Source organism: Nelumbo nucifera, chromosome 3 (genome assembly GCF_055504915.1).
Source record: "Nelumbo nucifera cultivar China Antique chromosome 3, China Antique-T2T, whole genome shotgun sequence".
In the NCBI taxonomy this organism is placed as follows: Eukaryota; Viridiplantae; Streptophyta; class Magnoliopsida; order Proteales; family Nelumbonaceae; genus Nelumbo; species Nelumbo nucifera.
This window is the reverse complement of record NC_142651.1, coordinates 90,960,636-90,976,609: the sequence shown is the minus strand read 5'-3', so window position 1 is coordinate 90,976,609 and position 15,974 is coordinate 90,960,636.

The following is a 15,974-nucleotide window of genomic DNA, read 5'->3' as shown; positions in this document are numbered from 1 at the left end:
ACAATATAGTAAAAATCTAACTGTAATCATTTCGTTCATAACTAGACCTAATTCCACTTGTAACTAAACCTATAAAGAAAATGTCGAATAAAGAATGGATGTCCTCTTTTCATCATAGATTGTAGGGAACATGTTCCATCATCGTTGTTGAGCGGTCCTGTGATTCTGTACAAATCAAAAAGTAGAGTTAAATACTATAATCAACAAAATAATAAAATTCAAATTTCTTACCAATTCATGCCCATGAATATCGAGTTGATCTTGGTACAGAAAGCAATTCTTACATTCAAAGCAGACGAACGGATATTTCTGGTGAATTTGATTGTTATGTATGAAGTTGAAGAACCTTCTTTATCTTTTAATAAGATTTTCCCCACTGCCATCAATATACTCCATAATGAGCTATGGAAAGAGGGAGAGAAGAGAAATTGAACAATCTGCACGAAGACGGAGGGAGAGAAGAGACGGGAGAATTATAGTTAGAGGGAAAGGTTCAGAAATTAAAATAGGTCAAGATTCTTTTATTTTATAAAGAAGGATAAAATATAAAAATCTCCCCTGAAGTTTCTTACAATTACAACAACCTCCCCTAAGATTTTACTTTAACAAAAACCTCCTCTATAATCTCACAAAAAACTTGTAGTTACCTCCATTTCCATCTTTATCTCAATAATGGAGACTTCAAAGTTAGAAAATTACCCTTACAACTTATTAGGGCATCTTTCATTATAATTCAAAATGCCAGATTCTCCTTTCTAGATTTTACTAAACGTAATGTTTTATAGAGTAAAATTACTTTATTATTTTGAATGCGATTCAGAATTTTTTTAAACCAAAAATGAAAAGTTCTTTTTGGGGTATTTTAATGAATTTCCACCTGAATTAATAGATAATGGGGTAAAATGGATACTTTTGAATAACTAATGCTATAGGCCATTGTTTTCTGTCCGGGACAATAACAAAAGGAAGGTAGCTACAGGCTTTTTTATACTAGAGTGGAAGATTTTGTGAAAGTGAAACCTCAAAGGAGGTTTTTATCATTGTTAGAAACCTCAAGAAAGATTTTTATATATTGCCCAAAAGAGAAACCAAACTAGGAACGACAACCGAGCGGATCCGGGGCAAGGACTATATTCCCTATTCCCAACCTTGACTTTGAAACAAACCTCCATCACACCACCCCAATCCCCATTGGGGATGGGTTCCCTATTAGAAACCTAAATCCTTTAAAATTTTAAATAAAAATTATTTTTTAAAAAGAGATTTACTTAAAAGAAATATTTTTAAAATAAAAAAAAATATTTTGATATATATAATATAAATAATATCATAAATAATATTATATATGTATATATTTAATATATATAATCAGGGGCGGGGCGGGGCATGGAATTCACTCCCCATCCCTAGTCAGGTATCACTATCAATCCTTGTCCTTACCTTTTATCCATACTAAGGCGATCTTCATCCCCAAACCAATGGGGTCAAGGAAGCTGGATACTTGATGGGGACAGGGAAAATTGTCATCCTTAAATCAAACCGTCCGATACTAGTTGATTGGTGGCCTGGAAAACCTATACACAGGTTGAGCCAAAACTCCTCTACACCAACCATTTTAGAGGAGTACTTTAGGGCCCATTTGGTTTGCAAGAATACTGAATAGGGGTCTAAAATCGGAATTCAACTATTTGGTTAGGTGCAAATCAGAATCCCACTCCCATTCTTAATGGAATTCTTCCATTTGAGGGAATTGACATTTCCTCCCCTCCCTTGGGAATGAAATCCCATTCCAACCAATTTCAATTCCCATTCTCATTTTTGTCTAAACCAAACAAACTATGGGAATAGACCATTTTGATTCCGATTCTAACAGATTTTGATTTTAATCCTAACTATGAACCAAACAGACCCTTAAGTGCTTATCTCAAAATTTCCCCTCAACTTCTATTTATTTTGCAGAAAAATATTTTATAGGAAAACAACTTCCTCAACATTTAATAGAAAGTTGTTTTCCAAAATGCAAAACTAAGCATAATAGAGGACTTAAGACTTTTGTCACTTTGTTAAAACACTTAATCTAAAGGCCTCCACTCTCTCTACTCTAACAATTGATGTTTTGGTGGGCCCCACCTAGTTAGGGGCTTCAACTTATTGGAGAATTGAACTCACTTTCAAAGGTTTTGCCATGTGGAACCTTTATGTTTCACATTGCACTCAAAAATAAGAAAATTTTATGGTAACAAAATGTTTTTGAGAGAAAACAAATGTTCCACATTTCACAGAAACTGAAAAATTTCCCCATTTCCCCTGACAAAACAAAAGCCTCCTAAAAAAATCCAAAAATCTCTCCATATATAACCTTGATATTTAAAAAAATGCCACATGAATGAAACTTCATTTTTTTTAGTCATGTAAAGTAATGAAAACTTCAATTTGTTATCTATAAGCATTCCAATTTTTGGCAAAATATTGTGAAATTTTCACTTGTTTTGCAAAAATCAATTAGATGATGAGCTTCTCATTGCAATTATGCCAAATTGGAATTTATTTCCAATATGAAAGGTTGTACGTAAAACAAGAAAAAGGAGAGAGTAACTAGAGAGCTAGAAGAATTTCTAGAAGTAGAAATTGGAAAACTAAAATCTCTTTCACTCAAGTTATAGGAATGACCCTTTTCCACCAATCTATCACCTCTTTGTTAGTGTGGTTAGCTTACAAGCTACGAGGTTACCCATGAATCTGATATATCTATATTTATATATCTATCTATCTATACTAGCGGGGACTCGTGCGATGCACGGGAAAATCTGAAAGAGTTAATAATTTTATTTATTATTAATTAATATTAAATTAATAATAAAAAATTCATATGACTTTTTATGTATACAATTGTTTATATATACAATTAGACCTATTCATGGGCTAGGTAGCCCGATTGATCCGTTATTTTTCAGGCTTGGACAAAATTTTAGGCTCATGGGCACGAGCTCAGGCTTTCTCAAATAAGCCTGGCTCGAAACTATTACATATATAAAAAAGTACTTATGTTATATATAATAAATATAACATATATGTGCTTCTTAAATTATTAATAAATATCAATTTACCATTAGGAAATATAAATTAGTTTATTAATTTATTAAATCATTACTAAATTAATATAATATTAGTTTATAAAAGTAAATAAAAAATAAGACATTTTGTGTACAGTTCAGGCTTCGGGCTCGAGCTCGAGCTTTGGGCTTTATATAAGGGTTGGGCTTGGGCACAAGATCTAGGCTCGATGGTCGAGCTGGGCTTGGGCTTGGGCTTGCACATTTTTTGTTGATAAATAGGCTCGTGTTAATTATAAAATTATGATTTTTTTATAAATTAAAATTTTTATTTAATTATAGTCTAATATAAAAAAATATATAACATTTCTATATACTATATAAAATTTGTTATTTAAATGTTATATAATAATATTTATCATATATGCATATAACTTCCAAGTTTAGCTTATTAGGGGTTGTTTAGCTTGGCCCCATCCGCTAAAGCCATCATTGGAATCCAAAAGTTTAATACCCTATTATTAGGGGTTGTTTTTAATAATTTTTGTTATTTTTAATAATAAAATACTATTATTTGTACTTTTTAATTATTTTCAGTAAATACCCTTGTTAATATAAAATATTGTTAAGTTTCAATATTTTTAATTATTTTTTAGTATTTTAATTATCTTGAGGTTTTTCAAAATTTTTCAGATTTTTAATTAATTGTTGGTATTTTAAAATTATCAATTAATATTTTTATTAAGGCCACAACTCATAAGTTATCTAATAATATTATTAAAACTATTAATTAGTATTTTTATATTTAAATTTCTTATTTTTATTAGTGTTCATTAAGCTGGATTTTTAAGTGGATTTGAAACACATTTTTAATATTTACTAAGTTTTTAGTGAAAGTTTATTGGATTTTTAAATTAATAATTTTTTATTGTTTAACCTCAACCTATTTTATTATTTGATTTATATCATGGTTTTCAAAACCAAACCGGATCAGAAAAACTGGAAACCGGTTAGGTGACCGGTTCTGTTTTACCCCATAACCATTATTTTGCCAAAAAACTGTTGATCTAGTCCGCAAATCGCTAACCTTTGCGGTCAAACCGTTTGAACTGTCCAACGGCTTTGGCTACTTTTTATTTTTTTTTATTGTTTTGTTAGAACAGGCCATTTGTTCAGTTCGAATGGTCGGACCATTCAACCCAAGAACCGGACCTCTGACCGGTTTGGTTTAAAAACCTTGATTTATATTATTACTATTCTCTCTCTCTCTCTCTCTCTCTCTTTCTCTTAAATGCCTTTTTTAAATGTGATAATAGCATGCATTAAAGTAAGAGGCCTTGGAAAACCCAAAGGTTTCTCTCTAATAGTGTGTGCAGCCTTATTAATCTAATTAAGATAAGCAATGATTACTATTTTATATTTCTAAAACAAAAAAATAAGAAAAAATGCAAAAATTTGAGAAAATAGATAAAGAGTATTTTTTAAATGTAATAATAACATGCATTAAAATAAGAGGCATTGGAAAACCCAAAGGTCTCTCTCTAATAGTGTGCACCCTTATTAATCTAATTAAGATAAGCAATGATTACTATTTTATATTTTTAAAACAAAAGAAAATAAGAAAAAATGCAAAATTTTGAGAAAATAGATAAATAGCTTCTCTCAAAGGAGAGACATGCTGACATGGACAGACCAATTTTAGGCTCATGGGCTTGAGCTAAGGCTTTCTCAAATAAGTCTGGGTCAATACTATTTCATATATAAAAAAGTACTTATGTTATATATAATAAATGTAACATATATGTGCTTCTTAAATTATTAATAAATATCAATTTACTATTAGGGAATATAAACTAATCTATTAATTTATTAAATTATTAGTAAATTAATATAATGTTAGTTTATAAAAGTATACCTAAAATAAGACATTTTGTGTACAAATCGGGCTTCGGGCTCGTGCTCGAGCTTCGAACGTTATATAAGGGATGGGCTTGGGCTCAAGACCTAAACTCAATGGTCGGGCTGGGATTGGGCTCGGGCTTGCATATTTTTCTATTGATAAAGAGCCTTGTGTTAATTATAAAACTATGATTTTTTACAAATTAAAATTTTTATTTAATTATAGTCTAGTATAAAATAGATATAACATTTCTATATATATTAATATAAAATTTGTTATTTAAATGTTATATAACAATATTTACCATATATGGATATAATTTCCAAGTTTAGTTTATTAGGGGTTGTTTAGCTTGGGCCCCATCCGCTAAAGCCATCATTGGACTCCAAAAGTTTAATACCCAATTAGACTTTGGAACTGATTATCCGTGATAATGTGTGGGCATGGTGCAAATCTTAGGTAGACCAAAATCAAAAGAAAATAGTTGCTTGAACCTACAAATTTATAGATCTAATCGGGTTAAGTTAAGTTATAAATGATTTGTTACTTTTTATTATTAATTATAAAAATATTGTTATCTATTAAAATATTGTAATTATTAAATTACTGTATTTATTTAAAATATAATAATTACTGAAAATTATCACACTTTTAGAAATATTGCTAATTTCTTGGCTAAAACTAATTAAGTATAATTTTCTGGTAATTAAATATAACTTCAGTAATTAAATGTAATTTTCTACTATTTATAGCTTAAATTATAATTACTATGAATTTGCATTTGCTTTATGTAAAAACAAATTAAATAACTAAATGAATACCATAGTTAATAAAAAATATAGCTAAATTTCTATATTTTTGAGTAATTTTTGTCTTGGGTATTTTTTAATACTTTTTTTTATTGTAATAATAAAATACTATTAATTGTATTTTTAAGTATTTTTAGTAAATACACTTATTAATATAAAATATGCTAATTTTTTATTTTTTTCAATTATTTTTAGTTTTTTAATTATATTTTGGTTTTTTTAGAATTTTTTGGATTTTTAGTTAATGTAATATATACTAACGGGGACCTGTTCTATGCACGGGAAAATCTAAAAGAATTAACAATTTTATTACTATTAATTAATATTAAATTAATAATCAAAATTTGTTGTTAATTGACTAAAAGTATTCAAAGTTATTGTTAATATCTAAAATTTTAATAATTGTATTTTTCATTTAATGTTGATTTACAAAACATAATTATTGTTAATTTAACATGAATAAATATTTTTTAACAAATTTAGTTTTATTTATAATTTGTAGTTACTTTAATAATTGTTATTATTTTTATTATTTTTAAATGAAATTTTGATTAGCTTTAAATAAATAAAAATAATTTCAAAATCTAACATTTTTATTAATTTCACTAATAGTTGACAACTATATAGGAATAACAACGGGGTGGGTTCAGGGCGGGGCACCCCATCCCTATCCCTATCCCATAGTCAAGACACTCTACCCCATCCTCGCTCCATCCCTAGTGTCAGGTGTGTTTAGGGCAAGGCAACCACTCATCAATGTCGGGCGAATTTAGAGGCAAGGCACCCCACTCCTCATCAAGGATGGGGAATCCTCGAATTTCTCCGTCTCGTCCCCAATATTGGGCATGTTCAAGTAAAGGTGTAAATCGGGACATGCTAGGCTGGCACGACATGACCTACTGGCGGCTCGCACTTTGTGTGACCCGTGTCGTGCTGGACCACGAGGTATTTCGGGCCATGCCTCCCTCCCTTGGGATAATTTGAGGGGCCAGTTCAATACGACCCATGCCCCGAGCCTGCACGGGCTCGTGTCATTCCATGGGCCAGGCCAGGTCGTGGATAGGACCAAGCTATGAGAGGTCCATTTAAAAAAAAAAATTGATCTATTCATGGGCAGGGTAGCCCGATGGCCCGACCCGACTTGACGCTTTATTTTTCAGGTTGGACAAAATTTCAGGCCCGCGGGCCCGAGCTCAGTCTTTCTCAAATAAGCCTGGCCCAGGCCCGAGCTCGACCTGATACTATTACATATATAAAAAGTAATTATGTTATATATAATAAATAAAATATATATTTACATGCTTCTTAAATTATTAATAAATATCAATTTACTATCATTTAATATTTTTTATTAGCATTTATTAAGGTCACAACTCATAAGTTATCTAATAATATTATTAAAATTATTAATTAATATTTTTATATTTAAATTTCTTATTTACTAAGTTTTGTTATTATTTATTTTTAGTGAAAGTTTATTGCATTTTTAAATTAATAATTTTTTATTGTTTTACCTCAACCAATTTATATTATTTGATTTATATCATGGTTTTCAAAACCGGACCAAATTGGAAAAATCGGAAACCGGTCAGGTGACCGGTTCTGTTTTACCCCAGAATCGTTATTTCACCAAAAACCGTTGATCTGGTTAGCAAATTGTTGACCCTGGTGGTCAAACCGCTTGAACCGTCCAATTGTTTTGGCCATTTTTTATTTTTTTATTATTTTGTTAGAATGGGTCGTTCGTCAGGTTCGAATGGTCAAACTGTTCAACCTAGGAACCGAACCTCTGACAAGTTCGGTTTTAAAAACCTTGATTTATATTATTACTATTTTCTCTTTCTCTCTCTCTTAAATGTAAAAATAACATACATTAAAATAAGAGATTCTCGAAAACCTAATGGTCTCTCTCTCTCTCTTTCTCTTAAATGTCTTTTTTAAATGGAATAATAACATGCATTAAAATAAGAGGCCTTAGAAAACCTCCAAGTTATTTATGTTTTTAGATATTCATGACTTGGTATAGACATTTGAATATATGAGCACTATTTTTTTTTTACATTAACAACTTTATTTCTGAATTGTATATGTTTACTGTTATGTTGTTGATTACTATAGGTATTTTTAACATTTCTTTATGATAGTGTATGTACATGTCTATATGCTATTTATTTACTACATGAAATGGTATCCTTTGGTAGGGATGGTCTCTAGTAGAGATACGACAAGAACATCTACCAATAATAGGAAAAATGGCAATAAGGGTAAGGATGTGTTGTCTGTCTCTCAAACTATATCCAATAAGGGTGATCAAAGTCGACAAATAAGATGGAATGATGCCATGAATAAGGCATTGATTGAGCTACTTGTTGATCAAGTAGCATTGGACAACACAATTGATAAGGGGTTTCAGGCATCTGCATACACATCAGTATGCAAGGAGATGATTGCCCGTTTCAATATTGATGTGAGAACACCCCACATTAAGAGTAGAATGAGAACATTAAAGCCCATATACATCGAATCCAATAAACTACTCGGGACTAGTAGCTTTGGTTGGAATGAATTCAAGAATCAAATCATAGCTAACTCAGTTGTTTGGGATGATTACATCAAGGTAAATGTGGTTTATTTGGTTTTTTTAATTAATATTTAAAAAAAAAATGTAGCAATTGGTCATGATGCCATCTACAATGCAGGCCAATTCACTTGCATTATGTGTAAAAGGCAGGGTGATGGAGATGTTTGATGAGATGCAAACAATTATGGGAAATGATCATCCTACAGGTAACAAGGCTATGGCAAGGTTTGAGTCCATGACTGAGTGTAATGTTGATGTTGATGGTGCTGAGGAGGATGACCCAGAGATCAATGATGATACAACAACTCCATTGACTGTAGATGAATTCGTATGTGAAGATGGTATTCAATCGGTCTCCAACAACAACCCTAGGGCAGCTTCCTCAAGCTCAAAGAAAAGAGTGCATAGATAAAAAACCAAACCCCAACCAGGAATTTATTGATGCAATTGATAGAATGAATATTACAATTCCAAAAATTGCATATGCACTTATAGTGGAAACTGAAATGAATTTCTTAAATCGTTTATGGAGGGAAGTTATGGACTTGGAAGGGTATGACATCCATGTTTGGAACACTGTCTTTGGGTACCTAGGTGAACATGAGAAGGATAGTTGGTGGCAGCTATAATATCTATTATAACTCTTTAGAACTTATACTATAATGGTACTTTTGTAGTATCACATTTGAAATGCTTTAATTAATTAGACTTCAATAAGCTTTTCTTAGAACCTATCTAATGCCCATTCCTCTTTTTATGTGGGGAACCTTTTTCGCCTTTTGTCTTAATTTGTGTTGTTTGTCTCACCAATGTAAGTTTCACTATCACCCATTAATATTTATTATGATTAAGATTTCAAAGAAAAAACCACCATTTGTTTACCACACTTGATACTGTTTTTTGTTTGCTTGCCAGGATTGCTTTTATATATTTATGCCCTTTAATGTATGACATGACCATTGTAACACATGGTTTTATATTGGTTGCTACTTGCTACACTTAATTCCATTGTGGCAGTCTTCTTCATTACATATGCTAGAAAAGCAAAAAACAAAAAAATGATAAATTATGGATTAGTATCCTGTACTTCAAGGCTAGTCTCACTTAGTTCCTAGACTTCAAAACATGTCATTGTAGTACTTGAACTCCTAAAAACTGCCAATTTTCATCTTCATCTTTAGTGATGAATGGTAAGCATTGAGTGTCAATGCCCATAGATAGGATAATTTATTACCTAAAATGGCCTCAGCTGAGAATGAAGTTAGGGTAGTTTCTTCTAAGACATTTCGCACCAAAGTTATCGCTTTCAAATAGCTATCACCTTTGTGGGTCTTCATTCATTGAAATTGTGTTATGGTTTGTTATTCCGCTGCTTTCTGATTTCTAGGGTCAAATGGTGCAACATTCAGTTTCTATTAAAAATATTGAAGAGAAGGGGAAATGATGAACACCATGAGTGCGGTGGCAGAGTTGGTGTTCCGATGTGTTGCCGTCAATAAGGATGACAAACTGGATACCAAGGAGGTGATGGCCGAGTACCATCTACCTAGATGCTTTTAAGGTCTAATCCAAACATTTGGATTGGTTCCCATTTCCAACAAGGTGTCAAATGTTTTATTTTGAAAATTTAAAGAATAATGGGCAAAATAGTCTTTTTAATGCTTCTGTTAACGGACACTAACAATAAGGAGGATTTAGTCAATTGTTAAAAAACTTAAGGATACTTTAAGACAATAGATAAACAGTAGGGGTAGAGTTAATCAATTTCCCCAAACTTAAGGATACTTTAAGAAATTTGCCCTATTTTAAAACATTATCTCTTCTCTCCCTCTTATCCCTCCCCCCAACCCCTCCAACATTATACACTTGTTAAAATGCCTTAGTGCATCTCATATGTTAAGTTACTTAATTTTTCTTAAATATTTTTTAAGATTTTATTAATTATTTTTAAAGTTATTAATTTTAATTATAAAATTATTTGTTTTAAATTTGAGCAATTAATGTAATTTAAATATTTAATTAATTTACCTTATTTAATCAATTAAGTTAAATTAACTAATTAAATTACACTAAATTAATTTGCTTCATTTACCCAAATAACTAACTATAAATTTGCCTAGATGAATAAAATTTCCTAGTCAATGTGTTCTTGTATTTTTATTTGCCCGTCCAACCCTACTAATGCTATATAAATTTGGGTTCGCATTGCATTAGACTTATATTCTATTTTTACTGTGTTTATTCTAATATTTTGGCTGCCAACCCACTCAAAGTGCGGAAAACCAATCTCTCCATCTTTGTACCATTGGACCCAATGGCCACATATTCACCTTGTCACTAATCCTAGTGAACCACTGATTAGGTCTTGTGTATAACACCCGACTCCCTATGGGGGCTAAAGCTGCATCACCAATACCACAAACAAACAACAACCAAAAGAAATTTATTATTTTTTAATGAATAAGTAATTAATGAGTTATTTATTTATTTGTTTTGGAGGGGAGGAGGCTCAGTTTGGAAGGAGTATAAATACAAATTTGTAGCATACAAAACCTTATTTGTATTATTTTATATGTATTTGCACTGTACATATTTGTATTTGTACTTCTTCCAAACTGAGCCTTAATGGCTGAAGCTGAAGTTGCTGAATTGATTATCAATAGGAGTGCAATTTGGGTGGGATGGGTTGAGAGCCAACCCATGCCTAACCTTAAGATCCAAACATTGGGCTTGGGCCTAGCCCGACCCAAGGTCATAGCCGAGTTTACCAACTCAGGCCCACTCTAAGCTTAAACTGGGATCAGGTGGGCTTGGTCTGGCCTAGGTGGGTTAACTGGCTGTGAAAGATTTTTTTTTTTTAAATATGTTGCACACATTCATTTTTTGTTGAGCTTTATAATCCTCTTTAGGGTTATATATACATACATATGCATACATACATACATATATACATGCATACATACATACATACATACATAAATACATGTATACATACATACATACACACATATATATATATATATATATATATAAGAAATCATGATAAAAATATACTCCCACTCTTAATTTTCTTTAATTACTATTGCAAATAAACCATTCTTAAATCTTTCTCCCTCTTCTTTCTCCAACATTTTGTAACATCTCCGCCATCCCCTCATCATTTCCTCTTAAATCTTTCTAAACCCCTTTGACCTTCACCAATAAAATCAAAGTCCCAAGAGAGATTACAAAGATTGAGGGAAACAAAACCACTAGCCAAGAGTGAGCCTGATTAACAAGTCAATTCATCACTTGGTTAACCTCCCGAAACACGTGCCTGTAGTTATCTCCTCCGTCTATCTTCTCCTTCAACTGTAAACAGTCCACAATTATATTCCTTAAATTCGGCTGACCTAAAACGAACCCAAAATATAAGCCTTGGCTTAAAAGTAAATTAACCTCAAAACCCAAATTTGACAATCCAAACCTGATCAATTTTTCCATTCACCCTCATGCATTTTCATGATTTACTTTGAAAAATATAAATGAACGATGAGACCAGCAGCCAAAATGGACAATTATGGTCTTTGACCGGATGTATGGTCCGGTTTGGCTGTCTGGTCTCTATAACCTTCCATGTGCTATATTTTATAGGGAATAAGAGATCCAAAAAATCATCTAAGGTGCTGAAGTGGATAAATTGAATAATATTCTTTTGTTTTTTAGTGAATAAAATAATTAAGCGATAAAATGCCTGATGGTATAGAAATTAGGGTCACAACTTGTGTGGGTCTAACTCAAGCCCCTCTATGTCAATCCCAGATTTTGCATGGTTGGCCAACAAGTTATTTTTTTAGTTGGGCATGCAACATTTTATTTAGCAACAATCTAATAATGGTAGTAGGAGCCGACAGTAAGGCTTGAAACCGCATCTCTTCTGAGACTACCCAAATCACATACCAACCGATTGACCACTCAGTTGCTCGATTTTGTTTGGTACATTACCAAAACTAAACACACACAAACATTGTTATTAAATTCTCTTTCACTATTTGATTCTCTAAGGCTGTGTTGGGTTTGAAGGAAAAAGTAGGGAAACCTTTACAAGATCTACCTTTCCCTACTTTTTCCTTCAAACCAAACATAGCTTAAAAGTTCCCACTTGATTACATTAATGTACATACCACCTTTTGAAATTCCAAACGATTTTATATCAATTTACCTACTTGATGTCATCTCATCTATCTTTTAATGCGACCAAAATGCCCTTGGAACATGCTAAATGTCTCTCCCTCTCTAAGAAAGGAAAAAAAATCTAATTATGTTCATCTGTCATATGAATAAGGAAGCAAGGAAAAAGTTGATTGTGATCATGCACCAATACCTAATATCAAGGTTCTAAATATTGACACGGGTAGGGTGTATCAGCCTGTGTCGGTGGTTTTTTTTTATGTTTTACTTAGTTTTTTTTCGAAATCGGTTCAGAGGGGCCGGTTTAAGGCCCATCTACCCTCTAAATTAGTGGCTGACCCAACATAACCCCTGTAGGGGCGTATCAGGAAGCCACCAACACGATATGTATCGGCCGGTATAGGCTGATACATATCAATACTTTGAACCTTGCCTAATATTAATAATGATCTATCATTTCTCATACAATTTGTTAGTTGAAGTAGTCCAGGAGAGAATGAATCAAAGTATAGATACAATTCTGTTAATTCTTGTTAACATAATTAAGCCGTACTTGGATGACATTCCAGAGTGCGTTCATTCCAAATAGACAAATTATTGATAACATTCTCATTGTTCATGAAATGACGCATATTATGAGAAAAAAGGAAGGCAAGCAAGGGATACTTGCATGTAAGGTTGATATGGAAAATGCCTATGATAGGTTGGAATGGGACTTTATTAGGAGAATGCTTGTTAAATTTGGATTCCATATCAAATGGATTCATTGGGTGATGGAGTGCATCACTTCAATTTCCTTTCAAATTCTCTTAAATGGATCTCCTACTCGTACCATTAGAGCTAGTAGGGGTATTCGGCAGGGAGATCCCCTCTCCCCGTATATTTTTGTCCTTTGTGCTGAAGCCCTTTTAAAGTAAAGAGGCTATGGGAGGCAAGAATGATATTGACTGTAAAGCCTTTAAGGGAGGTTCGACAATTCCAATTCTTTAGTTTGCGGATGACTGTATCATTTTTTCTAATGCCTCCATTAATGCTTGTCTTAAAATCATGGAGGTATTGGACTGTTTTGCAAAAGCATCTGGTCAATTTCCCAATTATTTTAAATCGACCATTACTTTTTCCAAAAACATCCCTAATAGGCATCAGGAAATTATGGCCAGAATTCTTAAAATCCCAATTGGGAGTAGGAATATGACCTATCTTGGTGCTCCCATTATTGAGGGTAGAGTTTCAAAAGATACTTTCAAGCTCTTGAAAGAAAAAATGAATAACAAACTGGCAGGTTGGAAAAAAAAAATTCCCTCTCTCTGGCTAGGAGGTTAACTTTAATTAATTCTTCTGCCTCAATGGTGCCTCAATTTGTTATGCAAGCTTTTAAAATTCCAAGTAGTGTGGTTGCTAATTTAGAAAAAGACCAAAGGGACTTTATTTGGTCAAATGCAAAGAGCCAAAACCCCATTCATCTTCTCAGGCGGAGTAGGGTTTGTTCACCCAAAAAATGGGGTAGATTTAGGCGTGAGGAATCTCAAATGGATAAATAAGGCCCTTTTTGCTAAATTGGGGTGGAAAATTTTAACTTGCCATGACAATCTTTCGGTCAAGGTTGTGACTAATAAATATATTAATAACAACAATTTATGGGATTCAAAAAAAAAAAAAAGAATAGTTCTTCTTAGGCATGGAGAGGCATTTTGGCTTCAAGAGAGCTTATTAAAAGGGGTTCTATGTGAAAAATCGACAATGGAAAAAATGTAAATTTCTGGTTGGTTCATGGGCTAGTAATGGTCCTCTGATTGAGTTTAATAATATGAGAGATTTGATTGACATGGATTTGATTGTTAGTGGGGTAATTGACCTTGAAAGGAGAGTGTGGAAGGAGGATCTTATTAAGTCTATTACCAATCACTAGGCTTGGCAGCGTATCCAACCTATATTGATTCCCCCTGGGGACTATGAAGATGAAAGAGTTTGGAAATTCACCCCGAATGGTAACTTCTCGATTAAAACGGCTTATGAAGAGGAGTGTCGGTTTAATGGTGGTGAGTGTCTTGTTTTCAACTATCAAATAAACTTTTGGAAACTCATGCTCCCACCAAAAATTAAAATTTTTCTTTATCTCTTATTAATTAATAGACTTGTCACAAAGAATAATCTTACAACCAAGGGTTTTGGGATTGACCCAGCTTATGTCTTTTGTGGGGAGGTAGAAGATATTGACCACCTGTTTATTAAATGTGAAAGCTCTAAACAAATTTGGAGCAGATTAGATGAGGAATTTCCAATTCCCGGGAACTCATTCTCGTCAGTCAAGCAGTGGTGATCTTTGCTAAGCAAGCCAAATGGTTATTGCAGGGATAATTTACCAAGAGAAAAATTTGTTTGTGTTTCCTGGTTCATATGGAAGAATAGAAATAATAAATGTTTTAATGGAGGTTTCAGTAATACAGAGAATATTATTGGTAGAGCTTTTGCTTATTGGAATGAAATTAAAGAAATTTCTACTTGTGTGGGTATCACTAACAGTAAAATTTTAAATCTTGTTAAGTGGTATAGGCCGAAAACTGATTGCATCAAAATCAACTTTGATGCTTCTTGTTCGATTAATGGCAATTGTGTCATTGGGTGTGTTGCTAGGAACCATCGAGGTTATGTCCTCGAGACTGAAGCGATTGGGATTGGTATCATGATGATCAACCTTATGGAAGTGTGGGCTGCATGGAAGACTATCAACATCGCGATTAACTTTAGGGACCAGCAAATCACCATTTAAGGAGACTCTAAAGTGATTATAGATTGTGTCAATGGTCGAGTCTCACCCCCATGGAGATTGGTTAGTATCATTAGGGAATGTCGAAACCTTGTTGAATTTTTTAACCTGAATATTAGATTCAAGCATACGTATAGCGAATCAATTAGCTAATTGGTTAGCTCGTGAAGCTCTTAATAATCGAGAGGATAGTAATGAGTTTAGGTCTTGTGATTTTAATTTTATTTGTGATGCGGATGTAAGGGGAATAGCTACCCCCATGCTTGTATAGCTCACCTTTTTTCCATGAAAAAAAAAAGATATGATAGATACTGAAATATCTACTTTATATTACCTTGATTTTGGTGTAAGTAAAAAAAGTTAAATTTGATTATATAATGTTAATTTATATCTTTATTCATGCCCTTAGACTAGTTTATAAAAAAACAAATAGATTCATTCTCTTGTGAATTTGGGGATTGATTCAGCTTTGAATGTCTATTTCTCACCATCAATCAGCCGCAAAACAAGGTCTTTAGACGTGCTATTCCCTGTCTTGTGTAGCACAATTTAGAATTATAAAAAAAAAAAAACTCACAGGTTTATTAATTCCCAAGCAAGATTGATTGCTTATCTTCTCTTTGTTTTTCTTTGGGTGGGTGTTTGTGTATGAGGGAGAGATTGATACATATTGGGTTTGGAACAATGCGGGTTG